The sequence below is a fragment of the Equus caballus genome, chromosome 20 (assembly GCF_041296265.1).
Source record: "Equus caballus isolate H_3958 breed thoroughbred chromosome 20, TB-T2T, whole genome shotgun sequence".
NCBI lineage: Eukaryota > Metazoa > Chordata > Mammalia > Perissodactyla > Equidae > Equus > Equus caballus.
Genome location: NC_091703.1, coordinates 43,550,581 through 43,567,956, shown reverse-complemented (window position 1 = coordinate 43,567,956; position 17,376 = coordinate 43,550,581). Strand labels below are relative to the sequence as shown.

The 17,376-nt window shown below is 52.8% G+C and overlaps 1 long non-coding RNA gene across 1 annotated transcript; it reads right to left on the bottom strand.

Annotated features, from left to right (window-relative positions):
* Positions 1–2,227: 2,227 nt before the first annotated feature.
* On the bottom strand, positions 2,228–6,955 carry LOC138919702 (uncharacterized). Its single transcript, XR_011430107.1, has 3 exons — positions 6,644–6,955; positions 5,977–6,196; positions 2,228–4,909 (listed from the first exon to the last, which is right to left on the bottom strand). It is a non-coding gene; the product is annotated as an uncharacterized lncRNA (long non-coding RNA).
* Between the last annotated feature and the right edge of the window lie 10,421 nt (positions 6,956–17,376).

Here is a 17,376-nt window from a genome sequence, read left to right as displayed (position 1 = left end):
GGCTGCTCCCTATTTGATTGTTGACTGATCTTGGTTCTTACTCCCCAGCTCAGCCCAACTGCAGACCGGGCTCCCCTCTGGCATGTCCTTAACATTTTCGTCCCATCTCTGGCCTTCCAGAAAATTATCCATCTGAGGGGCAACTGCCTTGTGTCCTGTAGACTAAGGATGGAGGGGTGGTGTGGTTCATCATCGCCGCTTGCACACTCTTTGCTTCTCCAGACTCCTTAGGGAGACTCAGTTAAGCTTCAGGTCTCAGCAGGGAGGGAGGTGGAGGGGCCACTGGACCACCCTGGGGGAACGAGTGCAAGGACATATTCCTGGTGAGAAAGTCTGGGCCCAGGAGCCACTGAGCTTTTTCCCAGAAGACAGCGATGGGCAGGCCCTGGCTCCTGATAGAGGGTCTCACATACCAAGGGGGACCCCCAGCTCGCCTCAGCCCAGCCCTTCACCGACACCAGGAAACTTGACATGGGCTGCTTTTGGAGACCTGCTGTATGTGTTGGTATCAGGTTTGGTTGCACGACAGAAAACCCAAATATTGAGTAGTCTTCTGGCCCAAAGAAATTGGGGTTTGCTTTTCTCTCATGTGAAAGGAGTCTGGAGTCAGCAATCCTGGCCCCTCAAGAGGGCTTCATGGTGCTGTCAATGTCTCAGCTTCCGTTGGTCTTTCTGTTCCTCAAGTTTACCTCGCAATCTAAGAGGCCACTAGAAGTCGGCCATCTTGCAGAAGTTCCACACAAGAAGCAGGAGGAACGGGGGAGGGCAAAAGGATCCCTATCAGCTGAGGAATCCCATTTTATTTTATTTTTTCCAGCTTTATTGAGGTATAATTGGCAAAATTGTCATTTATTTAAAGTGTGCAATGTGATGATTTGACACACATATACATTGCGAAATGATTCCCACAATCAAGTTGATTAACTTATCGATCCCCACATGGTTACCCTTTTCTTTTAGTGAGAATGCTTAAGATGCACTCTCTTGGCACATTTCAAGCACAAAATACAGTCTTAACTATAGTCGCCATGCTGTGTATTAGGTCCTCAGAACTCATTCACCTTACAACTGAAAGTTTGTACCCGTTCACCAACATGGCCCCGTTTCCCCCACCCCCGATTCCCTGGCAGCCACCTCTGTTTCACTGAGTTCTGTTTAACTACCATCTCTGTTTCTATGAGTTTGGCTTTATCTTTTTCTTTTTCTTTTAGATTCCACCATGCAGTGTTTATCTTTCCTCTTTCTGGCTTTTTCACTTAGCATAGTGCCCCCCAGTTTCATCTATGTTGTTGCAAATGGCAGGATTTCCTTCCTGTTTAGGGCTGAATAATATTCCACTGTATACGTGTCTACCACATTTTCTTTATCCAGTCACCCACAGACAGACACTTAGGTCATTTCCACGTCTTGGCTATTGTGAATAATGCTGCAATGAAATGGGAGTAGAGTTATCTCTTCAAGAAAGTGATTTCATTTCCTTTGGATATATACTCAGAAGTGGGATTGCTGGATGGTATGTTGCTTCTATTTTTAATTTTGAGGAACCTCTACACCGTTTTCCATAGTGGCTGCACAAGTTTACATTCCCACCAAGAGTGCAAAAGGGTTCCCTTTCCCCCACATGGAGGAAGCCCCCTCTCAAAAGCTTTCCTCAAAACCCCATCCAAAGACTTCCCTTTCATTTCACTGGCCAACCTTATCTGCAAGGAAGGCTTAAAAATGTCAGTTTGTTTGTTTGCTTGTTTGTTTAGTTAAGTGGCATATTTCCACTCTAAATAAATCGTGATTCTGATAAAGAGACACTGGATGTTTGCTATTAAATCTCTGCCACGTAAAAGTGTGAACCAGCTCTGGCACCTGTCCCAGGTCCACCGACTCAGGTGGAAGACGGCAGAGGGATCGTCCCTCGAGGTCATGGCTGTTTGAATAGAAGAAAGGGACCCCTGTGCTTGGGTCTCTTACTTTCCAGATGGACTTACTCTCAGAGGGCTTGTAGGGTGTAGGAATGAAGAATGCGGGTAGAGGTCATTCTTGGGGTCATTTTAGGGCCGTCCCCCCTCCCCGTTGGATATCTGTAGCATCTCCATATGAGTGCTCTGGTCCCTGGACATGTTCTCCTGTTTCCTCTTTTATAAAATGTGGATGACAATAGGGTTCATAAGGCCAAAGGGAAGAATAATAGAGGAAATTAATACAAAACTCTTAGCAAAATACTTGGCACATGGTAGGAACTCAAATAGAGTAGCAGTTTATTATTATTATATACGTGTGAGTCACAGACTAGTGCATTTTTGTGTGTGTGCACACGTGCTACATAAACGTGTGTGTGCATGAGTACACGATTGTTCATGGAGGAGATGGCAGGAAAGACAGAATGAGACACTCGGGCAGGCTGTGTGGATTGGTGGCTTCGAGTCTTTGTGTACTATCACTTTGTGTCCCCTGTCACCCAGCAGGGTGGAGCAGGGCAGGGCCAGCAGTGATGGGCCAGCCTCTCACAGAACTGAGTTCCCAAGGGAGGCGCTTTAACATTAAAAATTCCGCAGTCCGATTTTGAGGGCAACAGGCAGAAAGAAGCTGGGTTGCCAAGCAACCAGCCATTAACAGGAAATTAGCCGCTCATCTCTGAATGTCCTGTCCCTTTTCCATCCCACTTCTCCCTGTTCTTCCGAACAGAAACACACACACACACACACACACACACACAGACATACAGACACACACAGAGCAATATAACTGAGTGCCACCAGGAAATTCTAGAGAGAGAATTCACATCACTGGGCTCACCACAGGGTGAGCAGGCAGGCCAGGGAATCCCCAGCCCCATCCTCTCTCCACACATCCCCGCTTTTCCTCCGGAGGCACCCTTCCCCTGCTCACCCTCTCCAGCCACAGATCAGTCCTATGGGTCCAGTGGGCCCCGATGTCGCTGTGCACATGTTCCTTCTGTCTCCTGGTCCCACTGGGAGCTCCCTGAGCGCAGGGACCGTTTCTCCTCCACGAGGCTGGGAACTCCTCGTGAGGGCTGGGAGGCCGTCTCCCAAGTCTAATCTCTCAAACCTTACTCAAAATTGATCCTGAATCCCACTCCTAAACCTGATGTTCCACCAGGGTTCTTGTTTCAGGACTGAGCTGGGCAGCACCTGTGGTCAAAAGGGACGGGCCTTACCAACAGCTGCTCGGGGTGTGTATGTCATCAGTGACCCACCCAGGGGAAGGAGAGGCGAGGAGAATAGTCTTGCTCATCTCCTAGGAACGGCGAGGCCAGACCAGTGTCCTGGAGCTCAGGCCATGGGCCACTTCTGCCTCAACCCCATCCCAACAGGGGAGGATGAAGCAGGGGCCCTTTCCCTGGATCCGTGCTGCCCTGGTTGTAGCAGTGAGGCTTGGGGTGTCCTCATAGCTACAAATATATCTGGAGAGAAAGCAATACACAGGGTCACTACCTGCAGCCTGAGTCATATTTCTAGAAAGCTGACCTCGAGTCTTGAGGACCATCCTCAAACCATCCTTCCCCTCCACTGACATGGACAACTGATATTCAGTTAGTCATGTCAATTGGGCCAGACACTGTGCTAGACTCTGCTGTGATACCGCCCATCCCCAGAAGGAGCCCGTGGCCCAGGGAAAGAAGCAGACAGGGAAATAGTCAACTCCAGTTGTTATGTGCTCAACAGAGTCACAGCAAGTGCCATGGAGACCCAAGAAGGGAGCGAGTCAATCTGTAGAGGTTGGATGGGGGTGGAGAGAGGATTCAAGGAGCAGGTGACATTTCAACTGGGCTTCAGAGTGGGATTAGCAGACATTTGATCCTGTCCAAAACATCCATAAGACATTTGGTCCACATCAAAAGGTCTTTAGCATTTGGGACATTTTGGACAGAGCCAATTGTCCTGCAAGGTGGAGTATGAATAGAAGTCTTCCAGAGAGAAATGTTTGAAAGAGAGTAGGGGAGAGGGTATTCCAAGCAGAGGTAATAATCTGGACACAGAGGCTGAGTATTTATAAATAATCACCTTTCAGGACTCCAGGGAGAGTCTTGCTGTATTTTGGAAGTAAACATCTAAAAAACAGTGGGATGGGCATGAGGAGGTTCGGGCCCCAGCTCTGGCCCTGACTGTCGATGCATCCTCAGACAAGTTATGTCACCTCCCTGGGCTTCAGTTTTCTTGTCTGTAAAAGGAGGGTTTTGCGTGGCCTCTGAGGTTCTTCCCGACTCTGACGAGCCACGGCTTTGTGTGTGAAGTGTGCATTTGATGCAGGGGAACAAGGGAGGCTCAGGTGGGCGTGTGCAGGGGCTGCGGGGGAGTTGGGTCTAGAGGCTAGAATGCCTTTCTCCTCCTGCCTTCCCCCTCCCCTCTCCACCCCTCTGGGACCACCTCCAATGCCTTCCTGGGGTCACCAGGCAGTGCAGACCACTCTGAGAATAGCAGTGACCTTTGCGGAAAATTGCCCACTTTAGAAGATTTAGCTGCATTTAAAATCAATGTGGGAGGCTTTTAGGCAGGGACTGGCAGGTATGCCGGAGTGCAAGGACGGGCTGGGAAGTGTCCTGGAGACCCAACAGGTAGTTCTGATGCCGCCCCTGCCTAGGAACACTCTGGGCTGGGAGAGTGGACTTGAGACCCAGCAGTGATGTCTTGTTTCCCCCAAAGCGCTGGCCTGTGAGCAGCGTTATTAACACGGGAGACGAAGGTGACAAGCGGTGTGGAGGAAGGGCTTGTCCTGAATCTCCTTGGTCTCCAGCCTCTCCCAGACAGCACAGGTTACGGAGCAGCAGAGCAGGGTGCTGTTTGGATGTCTTTCCTGTCCCACCAATGCATTCCTTCTCTTGAGTACAGGAATGTCTCAGAAAGATGAGAAAGCTTAACACAGGAGGAGGTCAGCCTCATAGACTTTCTGGAGGACACTATAAAGGAAAGAACGAGGAGGTGCCTGAAAGGGAGGTGAGAGGACCTCTGAGACAGCCTGGTGCCACACTCAGAGACCTTGCCTGGAGATCTTTGGGAAGCCTCCCCTACTGCCAGGCAGCAGACTTGTAGGACCCGCTGACCCTGTCTCAGCCTCCCACCATCTCGACTTTCAATACCCTTCAAGGCCTCAGGGAAGACGACAGTCCTGCTGTGACAGGAGCAGAGTGAGGAGAGCTTGACCTGCCACCCCTGTCCCCAGGGTGGTCACTGCTTCCTGGCCTGAGGCTTCGAATCTTCAAACCTTTTCTTTAATGTGAGAGAAGTGTAATTTATTTGTCAAATCAAAGGCTCCTTAGCTGTGCAGAGGCTGCTCAGCCCAAACACCCTCGCTGTGGGCAGAGCAGTGCCTGATGACTTACCACGGGTGTGCTTGCGCATATTTAATTTAATTTGTATTTATGAAGCACTGGGCTGGCTGCCTACATGGGGCCTGTGTGCTTGAATGCTCCCTTTTGCGGGCATTTCCGTCTGCAGGCAGACATGCATGCACGTGTATCTGTTTGGTGTATAGACATATGCTGTCGGATGCCAGCATCTGTGTTCACCCCTCGTGTTGCCGGGCGGGTGGTTCTAGGTGGTATTTGCCTACATGAAGATGCAAAGGGATGCACAGGAGGGGCGGGCAGAGGAGAGCCCACAGAAAGCCTGTGCACGGGAGCATCTCCTGCACTGTGCCTAGACCATACCAAATCTCAGAGAAGCTGTAAAAGGCTGGGGCCCTAGGGCATGGAGGGCTGCAAAGCCCTAGGTCTATGGAGATTCAGGCTCATTAGTCTTGGGGGACTTCAAGAGACCAGTGCCTCCCTTTGCCCTCCATCTGGGCAAAGGATTTCCCATCATAGCCCTGTGTCCCCTTGTCATGAACCCTGTAAGCATGTTCCAGCCTCCTCTCCCCATTTGAACAGGGGCTGGCTGGCTGGGGAGGAAGACGGTATAGATATGGGGGGCTTGGTGAGCACCTAGGCAGACGAGAGGCTAAGGAAAATGGGGCCCTGCTCATTACCTTTCCCAAGAGGGGAGCAGACAGCAGTGGTTGGAGCCCCTGGATTACAACCCCAAGGCCGGGCTTCCCGGACCCGACTTGGAGGCCTCATCTGACGACAGATCTTGGCTGGAGGGTCTGGAGATGCAGAGCATAGAGACGAGGCAGGCTGAAAGGCAGGCCACAAAAGGACAGGTCTCCTTATCCAGAAGGAAGGTGTGTTCTCAGTTTTTATAGGGCCCTAGAAAAGAAGAGGCAGGTTTCCCTACGTGGAGCTGGTTGGGAGGCAGGCTTGTTTAAGGGTTCAGGGAAAGTGCTGATGAAATTGAAAGGATGATGCGTTGGGGGAGGGGCTGCTCACCTCAGGATAGAAAGATACCATCCACGCCCCCCCACCCACAAGACGTGTGGTTGGGGAGCCTGAGGGGGTTTTCCATCTCTTGATGCCCCTCCCTCCCCTCCTGAGCTTGCTTTTCCCTGGGTCCTTTCTCTCCAAGGTTTCTCCATCCAGCCTCTCCTCGGCCCAGCTGGCCAGCCTCTCTTCTGGCTCCCGAGGGACCACCGCATGCCCGGCTCATCTCTCTGTGACGGCACCAAAGGTTCTGCATGGTTCCCTCCACACCTCCCAGCTCCCCCTCTCAGGGAACCAGCGAGCTTTGGAGATTGTTAAAGCACAGCACGTAATTACCATTCTGGGCTGGTTGTGCGCAGGTGGGGACCGCAGGACTCTGGGAACTGGGGGGTCGCCTCACTCTGCATCCCCGTGCTTTCATTCTCTCCCTCCGGTTTGCGTGGATTCACCCGTGTCCTCCTCCTTTTCTGCATCTGTCTCTGCTCTTCCCCAGCATCTCCCTCCTCCTCTCCCTCTCTGGCCCCAGGCCCTGTGTCTCCTTCCTGCTTTTCCAGGCTCCAGCTGCTGCTCAAGCTTTGACTGTTACGCTCTTTTCCTCTTCCCGTTTCTTATCCTCGTGTCTGCCTGCCTCTTCTCTTCAAGCGTTCTGATCTTGCTTTCAGTTCCTCTCTCTGTCTCCCTGTGGGTCTCTCCCTCTGTCAGCCTGTCTACATCTCTCTCTCCTCCCACACCCCACCCCACTGCTCCCCTCCCTTTCTAACTGCAAATGTTCAAATAAATGAAAAAGGCCAAACCCCATGTGCCTGGCGGTAGAAAGTAACTTTGTAACCCCAGGAGGGTGGCAGAGACTGTGTAGAACAAAAGATTCCCAATTACTGCCGCTCAGGGCTGGGCTTCCTGCTCTAAAAAAAGAGGAGTTCCAGGCAGGAGAGCAGAGGGGTCTTCGTGAAACTGTGGGGCTGAAGGGCAGGCAGCAGTGGGGTGAAAGGACCCCAGACACGTTCTCAGCCCCCCGACACTCCATGGGTAGTTTCACCTCTCTCCTCATCCGCTCCAGATCCCAAAACTTCTCTCCATCTGGTTCCCCGGGGCATGTTGATGTTGACGCCCACTGGGACCCCCCACACACACCTGGACCATTAGAATCTGTACCCCATCCCAGACTCACAGTTTCCCAGGCCACAGCTCTGTCACAGACAGGTGACAGGGAATGTCACCTCACAAGCTCCAAATTCTGGGCTTATCTCAGTGAGCTCCTGTCTCCTGGGCACTAACCTGAGCTGTTCTTGAACTCATTTACATTCCCTCCCTCATTTTCTTCTCCGATGGGGAGAGGATTGGGAACGGGGCTTTCCAAAATCAAGAGGACCACCTCTGTGAAGTCTAGGAAAAGCTGGTATAGATCTGAGTTAGAGATCCAGGGTTCGAATCCCCCTCTCCTTGTGACCTCGGGTAGGTTATTTAATCTCTCAGAACCCCAGTTTCCACATGTGTGAAATGTGGGCTTAATAATATCTATTTTATAGAAGAATAATAACATCTATTTTACAGAATAATAATAACAATAATCATGATATCCTACAGGTAACGCCTATCTCAAGGATCCACTTATTAGGAATAAGTGTGGCTGGTGATCTGCCAGGCCACAGACACAGCGGCTGCTTGGAGCCACCTCTGCTGGATCTCAGGTTCACAGTTTCACCTTTGGGTTTATCCAGGAGGTCCAGGTGGATTGCACAGGTCCTGATGGCTTATTTAGATGGATTTCTGAATGAAACGCAGAATTTGGGCAGTGTGCATGGCAGGGGCTGCCAGGGTCCTCCCTTGTCCGTTCAGCCCTTAGCATTTCCCCAGCTGGCCCAGTGCCGAATGTCAGCAGCTGTAACTCGGCCTGAGGGCCCTCGCTGGAATCTGCTGGGGCAGGACAGAGGTACTGGGAATTAAGGCCCCTGGGAGCAGCCCTCCATGGCTGCCTGAAGCTGGTGGATAAACACTCCAGCTCCCTCGCCCTGAGGAAGGAAATCTCTGAAGCTCAGTGCCACACTGTTACCCAAGGTCCCCTGCAGGATTGAGCTCCAGGTTCCTCAGTGTTAATCAGCTTGATGACACATCCCATGTTGGTTCCTCACCTTCTCTGTCCCTACCAGATGTGTTTTACCTCCAAAATAAACAACATGAGCCCACATCCTCACCCCAGTGTCTGCTTCTGCAGGAAGCCAAACGAAGATGGCGTGGCGGTGTGCTAAGACTTTGGGTCTTAGAGTCAGGAGCCCTGGGCTGTCGTTCCAACACTGACGTAACTTAGCTGAAGGCTCTTGCCTCTTGACCAATTTTGATCTTGAAATAAACGGGGCTACTGAAAATTCCTTTCGCACCCATCCTAGAGGCTGAAGTGAGGATCAAATGAGAGGGTGCAGGTGAAACATGATGGCAAACCATAAAGCGATGTCAAGAGTCACTGCCATCATGAAGATTTCGTCTTGTCCATTCAACCTCAGCATGGAAGGCCCTTTGGGAGGGAGGCCTCTGGGCCATCTCCCCGGCACAAAGTCGGCCGAGCCTGTCTGTCAGCCCCTTTTCATCCCGTGTGTACCTTGTGCCCTGTGATTCCATACCTTCACCTGCTTTCCTGACTTTGAAGTATTTAAAGGCCCTCTTATTATGGGCTTTGGATTCCTCACAAAGGACTCCTCGCATTCTTTTCCTGGACATTTGGCTTCAAGTTCGCATCTGACTTTTTCCCATAATAAATAATTAATAATAAAATGTAAATACATGAGTAGATTATGGATGTTTAACTGATGCCTTTCCTTTGCGTGACCTCTTTTTCTCTGCTAGTTAGCCTTGCAGAGGTATTTTCTTTTTTTTTTTCCTTTTCCAGAAACTCTTTTTGATCCTCAGCACACATTTTTCCTGGCTTTCAACGAGGATTTTCTTTATTTTTTTCCAATAGTCTGTGGGTTTCTTATTCTTTTAAAATGTTTTTTTAAACATTCCTTCTGATTTTTCCCCTTAACACACGCTTTCATTTTCTTTCTCTCTCCAAGAAATGAGCAGCAGCATAATGGGTATTTTTGGCTTTGCCACCGGGGGTTGAACTTCGAGGTGCTGAAGTCTGAAGGAGGCAGAGCTTCACCCACAAATGCTTCCTGCCCAGGGCCTGCCCTTCCCTCCAGAAGAACCCCGTCCTTCCCAGCCCCGAATTCAGCAAGGCCCGTGTGTGTGATGGGCGTCCCTAATCTCTATCACCACTGGGGACTTGCTGTGCCATGTCACTTTATCACTCACGCCAGCTGCCTGCTCTTGCCGCACCTCGCCCTTAATTAATTACACCCTCGGATGCAAGGAGCCATCTCCCTCCCAGTGACAGCCTTCAAGCCCCGTCAGATGAAGAAGCAAAATCCTTTCATCTTTCCTGATGGCTCCTCTCTTTCTGTATCATTTTTTTCTTTCCTGCCAGCCCTGGCTCCTCCACAGGCCTGCCCGTGCTCCTGGCCCAAAGCCATCCCAGGGGGCCTGGACTCTGCAGTGAAATCAAGCTCCAGGAAGCAGGTTGTGGGCCCATCGGGTGGGGCAGAAAACAAAGGCAGGGGGTTTAGTCTTAGGAGGCCCCAGAAACCAGTGGCCAGAAATGGTTAGAGGGTGTGGGTGGGGCGCATGGGTGATGTGAAGTCTGGGTTAGAGGGAGTAGTGGCTGCCAGAGACCAGAGACGGGCTTTTGGGGTGCTTGTGATGACGTAGGGAGAGTAGGTGCCCTTGGTTTCAGGTCCTGCTATTGTGTCACATATGGTGAGAGGCTGTGCAAACTGAGGCACAGACAGCAATGGGTTCTGCAAACCATGCCCCAGACGGCACCCCCAACAGTGATAAGGCTCAGCAAAGAGTAGCACAGAGTGATCGGCTCTGTAGCCATGGCACCCCCAGGGCAGACAGCATAACTCCAACCGTGACAGACTCTCAGACAGGTGGTGAGCGGCCCAGCATGCCGTGCAACCAACAGGGCCAAGCTCTGCAAACACTGTGACTGCAACCATGACAGGCTCTGCAAACAGGGACCCAGGCAGTGAGGAGCGTTGCAGATGAGGCCTATGACAGTGACGGACTCTGGACATGCACAGAGACAGTGGCACTGACCCTGACGCCTGAGCAGACAGAGGAACCAGGAGGAACGGACTCTGTCGACACCAGACACCAACAGAGGCAGTGACAAGCACAGCACACAGTGACACAAATGGCGCAGCTTCTCTCAAAATCACTGACACCGCAAATAAAACCAAACTTCAAGAAGGACAAACAGTGCCACGCTCTCCAAATGGTGACACAGGCAGTGACAAGCTTTGCAAACAGCTCCGAGCTCTGCAAATAATGATGCACGAGGCCAAGCTCAGCAAACAGCCAGTGTAGCCGCAAGCGGGGTGTGGACAGCAAATTGGGGCCACAGCCGCTTATTTCAGACACAGGCCCTGAGAGCACCCATCCTACCACCTTCTCTAGAATTCCCGAGCTCGCTCACCATCTCTCCACTGTTCGCCTCTCCTTTAATTGGCAAACGCGTCACGTGGCCGGCTCTCCCTTCCTCTTCTCTGTGGTTCCCTTCCTCTTAGATGCAGAACCAGGGCCCAGTGCCCTCTGGAACCCGCTCCTCTCAGCGGGGGGACCCCGTCCCAGAAAGTAGCACCCTCCACCCAGGCCCTCATACTCTCCCCTCCTGCATTTCAGCGGCTGAGGTGCGCCCTGCTCCTCAGACTGTCCTGCCTAGTGGGAGCTGCCCCTGCCTGCCAGGAAGAGGGACAGGGAGGGGAGTGACCACCCACAGGGCATGTTAAGCCCTGTGTGCACATTCTCGGCTTCACGCTACACCGTAGCCTGTGAGGAGTGGGATACAAGGAGACAGAAGCACGGAGAGGGCAGTTTACTTGCCAGGGTCACGGAGCGCCCACACTGTAGCCATCTTTTCGATTCTAAGGCTGATGAGTCACTATTACGGGCAACGTAGCAAAGCGGTTAGGTGTGCAGACTGGGCAAGGCCTGCTTGAATCCTGGCTCTGTGACCTGTGGGAAATCATCTAACCTCTCTGTTGCTTGGTTTCCTCATCTGGAAGAATGGGGATAATAATCATCGTCACCTCAGAGTGTTTGGGTGAGAGAGAATTACGTGAGTTAATACGTGTAAAACACCCAAAGGAGTTTTTTGGGAAGCTGGACCTAGCCAGCCCCTCAGGGTGGCTCTGGTCTCATCTCCTCCTCCTCCCCCTTGCCCGTCCCCGGTACTGCCCCCTTGCTCTCCCTCAAATGTGCCAGCCCACGTTCTCTCTTAGGGGCCCTGATGTGCACGCTCTGTCCCCTCTGTCTGGGTCGGGCTTTCCCAGCGTGCACCTGGCTTTCTCCCTCACCTCCCTCAGGTCTCTGCTTGAAGGTCACCTCCACAGAGAGACTTTCCCTAACCACCTGAGTTAAAATAACAACCTCCCCAACTCCCATCCCCCTTGCCCTGCTTTCTTCCTCTCATGGCATTCGTCACTGCCGTCCCCGCCATCTTGTAAGCTCCGGGAGGGAGGGCATGGAGGTCAGGGGGTGGGGTGCGAATTTAAACAGGACGGTTTGGGAAAGCCTTCAGGGCCTGTGGGAGGTGAGGGAGCAGTGCTGTGGCTCCCTGGGGACGGAACCGACGAGGAGGAGGGTATGTGAAGGAGGAAGGTGTCGCTGTCTCTTCACGCTGACCCCTTCCCTTGGGACTGGCTCAGCCAGGCCTGTCCTGCGGAAGGTGGAAGGTGAGGTGCCCTTTGGGGCGCTCATGCTCACTCCTAGCAGCAAGGGAGTGCCCCACGCCCTGGCCTCAACCCTGATTGCCTCTGCTTGTCCCTCTTCAGGAACCCCTGGGGGTGAACAGACAGGGGGGCTGAAAAATGCAAAAACAAAACTGCCCAGGAGAAAGCCGCATCCGGATGAGCACCAGCAGGGGTGGTCCCCCTCTCCCCAAGCCCAGTCTGTCCCCTTTCAGCTCTCCTACCTGCGTGACAGAGTTCTCCCTCTTTGCCCTCCAGAAAAGGCCTGGGCTACCAGAGAGAAGGTAACAACAGAAGGAACAGGCGAGGGGAGATGACACCAGCATGCACAGTGCCTTCAGGGCGGCACAGAGCACCGAGAGACAGGCTCTGAGGCTGGAAGCTTGCCGCTTCCTTTAGGAGGCTTCCTCCAACGCCGGGGCTTACAGGCTGGGTCAGCTGACAGCCTCTTGACCACTCTCTGAGTCCCGATGCTCCAGGTGTGCGAGGTGGCCGGATGCATAACCCAAAGTCTCGAAGCCCTGGGTTGTGATGTCTGGGCAGCAGAGGGCAAGGATGCTGCCGACCCCTTGGGATGCAGTAAGCACGCAGCCTCCTTTGGGCACTTCCATCGTGGACTGGCTTCTCCTCTAGGCCTGGAGGTGAGATCCTGGGTCTGTAGTGGGTGATCTGAGCATCGAACACAATGTTAGCCCTTTAGGCCTCTTGACCACCGTGTGCGAAAATACCATGCAGGCAGGAAAGTCGCAGCGTAGGGCACCGCCCAGCCGTGTTATCTTTCGGACTTCCAGTCCCTTGAGTAGTTGGTGGGGGGCTGTGCCATCATCCCATCAGGTGACTCAGCCTCTTCCTGTCTCTGTCCCTTCTCCCCAGCCTGTACACCCTGGGGCACCCCTCGAGGCGTGCAGAGCTACTGCCTCCGCCTGCTCAGATTTTCCAGAGCTTGTGGGAAGGAATCAAAGCCTGTCTGTAGAAACTAATGGGCGAGGATTTCAGACTCTGAAAGAGTATTTTAAGAAAATGAAGAAGCAAAGACAAAGATTTGGGAACAAGAGAGAAGCAAGAGGCAAACATCAAAGCTTCAGTTGGATCATGGGGGCATCAGAAGAACGAGGGGCCAGGCAGACCAGTGCTGCAGGGACAGCCCACCTGGTCACGCTGGTTGAGGGCATTATGACGGCATCTGTGAGGAGGCCGATTCATTCACTCACTCACTCGCCCACTCATTCATTCATTTATTCAACCAGTAGTTGTGAGCACCTGCCATATGCCAGGTGTGGGCAGCACAGGGTTGTGGAGTGAGCAAGACAGATGTGGAGCTCACAGTCCAGAGCGGCTGATTTCGGAAGAGCCCATGCTTCCTTCCAAGTCTGTGGTTTCTAGATATCCACCCCAAACTGCACACTGTCAGGGCTTCTGTTAGGGAACGGGCGTCAGTACAGCATGTGGGACGGTGTGTAAGTGGCCGGCGCAGAACAAACCCCGCGTTCAGTTGTAACGGAGCTTTTGGTCAGCTTCACCGCATCCTGAGTTAGAGAGGCCTTTAGTACTGTCACACACAAATACCTGGAACAGGTAGACAGGACACCACTATCAGACAGCTATGGCCAAGACGCTGATATCCCAAGGGACCAAGTCAGGGCGAGATCCTCAACCCACCCCCCAAAACACACATTCACACACAAAGACACACATTCACACACATAGACACATATTCACACACTAACACACACTCACACACATTCACATACACATTCACACACTAGACACATTCACACACAGACACACACATTCATAGACACCCTCCTCCCTCTCTCTGTCCCGCTCACTTGCTGTCTCTCCTGCAGACGCTGTCTTAAACAGCGCGTCCTCTGGCCGCGTTGCAGACAGGAGGCTCAGGGACGACGCGGTTAGGAACGGGTCCTCTGGAGTCAGACAGCCCTACATCCTGCTCCCGGGCCTCCTGCTGACAATCAGCTCTGTATTCTTGGCTAATATTTCTGACCCTCGGTACCTGTTCTGATGAACGAAGGTGACATGTCCACTCACTTCACAGTATTCTTGCAAGACGTAAACGAGATAAATGAGACCAAGCCTGGGAGCTGGACCCTTGTCTTCCTTTGGGGCCAGCATCTCATTCTCTCCCTGTGTGTGCTGGGGTCTCAGTGGGTGGCAGAGCCCACCTTCCACCACAGAACACTTGGCTCTGCTGGTCACACTCACCTGTCCCGGACCCCGGGGCCCCTGAAGCGTTATTTCTGTCTCTGTAACTTCTTTAAGAGTCAACAGTGGCTGAGCTGCTACTCCGGCGGCCAGTGGCCAGTTGGCACCTGTGGTGTAAGCTCCACGTCTAGGGCAGCCTGCAGCAGTGGCATTCATATTTGGACCACTGTAGCAGCATCCCTTTGGGTGTTATTCTTGAGTGTGTAGCTCCACACCTGGTTTTCAGGCCCTTTAGAGATTCTATGAGTAACCAAAGACGTTTTTGGTCAATTCTGTCTCTGTTTACATCAGCCAGAGTTGGTTTCTGTTGCTTGCATCTCAGATCCCAGTCTGATAGGAGAGTGTGAAGTGTTTGGCTCAGCACCTGGAACACTAGCAGGTTCTCAATAACCGTCAGCGATTGGAGATGACATGCGTGAAGTTGGAGGGGGCAGGCCCTGAGGGAGGGGCTGCCGGGAGCTGCTGCAGCCCTCAGGGCAGAGCGTTCAAGTCTCCTACCCCAGTCTTTCCACACAGGCACCAGGAGCTGGAGGGAGCCAGGGCTGCTTTTCTCCACCCCCCCCCCCCCCAGCCCAGCAGGGGCAGTCTTCTTTATGCAGCCTGGATGCCAATGGGGGGGGGGGGAGGGGAGGAGCAGCAGAAGACACGTGGATGGTGTTCAGATAAGTGGTTCTAAGTGGGAGCCACACAGTTCCTGCAGCATCCCAGCATCACTTTATTCCCTTTACTCCCCAGGGAAACAAGCCTATGTCTACTTCATCGTCTCTATCTCTGCTCTGACCAATCCCACATCACTGGGCTTCAGAAAGGATCGTGGGGACATGAGGCGGCCCGTGAGGGCAGAGGACTCATGGGGACACCGTCTTCCAGAGCCTGTGGGAGCCGACTACCCTCTACCATGCTCCCTGCCCGCCAAGTGCATGGGCCTTTTCTCCAAACCCCCCTTGCCCCATGGGAGACAAGTACCACCAGGAGGGCCACATCTGGTTGTGCAGTTTGGGGATGGCACAGTGGCACCAGCTGATGCTGTAAGTGGGGCTTCCCTGGGTCCAGCTGAAGGAAGGAGCATCTTCTCTTTCCTTTCCAAGGACTGTCCATGGCCCGGCCACCCTGCAGAGCGACATCTGCCCAGAGTGGGGCACCCTTTTCAAAACCTCCCCCATGGACTAGCGAGGCTTTGGAACTTTGCTGCTATTTTACCAGCTTAATCTCAGTGAGGCAGAATCCTCTCATTTTCTCTTTCTCAGAAGTATTCCTTAATAATCTCTTAAAAATCATGGACTTCAGTTTTCCCCTCTCTCAAGTCTGCGCATGTCTTTCAGCTCCTACTCTCCCTCTCATAGGTCCTTCTGTGGCTGCTGTTATCCACTGGTGACTCCATTTGCTCAGCCGTAGGGACCTCCATGCCCCTTTAGTCCTGTCTCTGCTTGGCAACATATGGGGAGACGTTCATGTCCCTGTCCTGAGCACCCCCTTACTCCCCTGGTCCCTGGCCAATTCACTGGGAAGTACCAGGGAGTGTAGGCAGGGCCTGCTGGGGCAGGGGCCACGCCATCCAACACTTGTCCCAGTGGGACCTGGACCTGGCCAGACCCAGGGCTGTGAGACATTTTGGTGCTCGCTCCCCCTGGTAGTAGGACCTGGCTATCTTCCCACTGGCACAGGTCTTTCCCTAAAGGGTCTGAGCAGCGAGGGCAGAAAGCAAAGAGGCTGTTCCTTCATCCCACACAGCGCTGCCCCCTCTGTACTCAGGACACAAACTCTTTACGAATTATATCTTCGAGAGGAAGTTGCTCCACATGGTTGATGCCTCTCTCAGTCTCCTGTCCTCCTCCTGAGGGGGCCTCCTCTTTCAGGCTCCAGGCCATTTCCCTACCTCCTCCATGGCGAGCTGCCTCCCCTCTCCCAGAAGGAAGAGGCTCCTCCATCCCCAGCTTCAGCCTCCCCTCCATCTGGCTAACTCAGCCCTACCCTCGGAGCTTCCCAGGGAGGGTTGTCTCTGGCTCAGTGAGAGAGGATGATACATCCTTTAAAATCTGTAGGTCTTCATATCCCTTTTTTTTTCTTGCAGCTTACTGATGAATGGAGTTTCTGTTGGGTGGAGTTTTCCACTGTCTAGCTTTTGTTGCTTGCATCCCCATGGTATCCTTTAAGACGCTCCTGTGTCCTCCGTAATTCCTGCAAATTGGCAGCTGGATGCACTTGAGCGGGTTTAGGTGTCTCTTTCCCTCTCCATGTGTCTCATCAGTGAGAGGTGGGGCTGATCTCCTCAGTAGCTGCCCCCAAATACAGGGGAACATTCAGTTTCTTCTCCCAAGAGAGTGCAGTCCTGCTTTGTCTGAGCCAAGGCTGTTTCTCCTGCCACAGGACTTGGACTCTGCTCCTGATGACCCAGTAACCCCATGCTCTGGTGCTGAGGAGCCTTTGATACCTTCTCTAACCTGACTGACATCACACAGCCCACCTGTGGCTGTGAGTAGCTCTTTCTCCCAGCTCCTGGCAAGGTGGCTCAAGTCTTGATGATTTCCACAACTCCCCACCAACAGAGAGCAGTCAGGGGTCTCAAGTTAGCCTCACCTTTCTAGAAACTTGTCTTTCTCCTCCCATCCTTGAAATAGGCTCCTTCCCTTAAAGACATGTCCTTCTCTCTCCCCTACTCGCCATTCCCAACCCATCTGACTGCCCGAGAGAGCGCAGGGAGGGGTGCGTAGGAAAGCGTAGAACACCTTTGTGGGACGGGGGCCAGGCTCTCCAAGCAGAGGGAAGTGTAGAGCCAAGAGGACAGGAGCACAGCGCTTCACCTTTCTTCTGTTCAGAACTCAAGGAGGATGGAGACGTGTAGACGAGGGGTGGACATGCCTTGACCAGGGGGTTTATTCATCACAAGCAGGAGGACAGGGGACAAACACAGCCCCAGGTGATGAGTGAATGCTTTTCTACCCGTCCTTGGAGCTAAATGGAATCCCACATGGATGAGGGGATTTGCTACTTGGAGGCAGGGGAAGAGCCTCCATGACATCTTTTAAAACCATTTATTTGTTTGAGTCAGGATTTGAACAA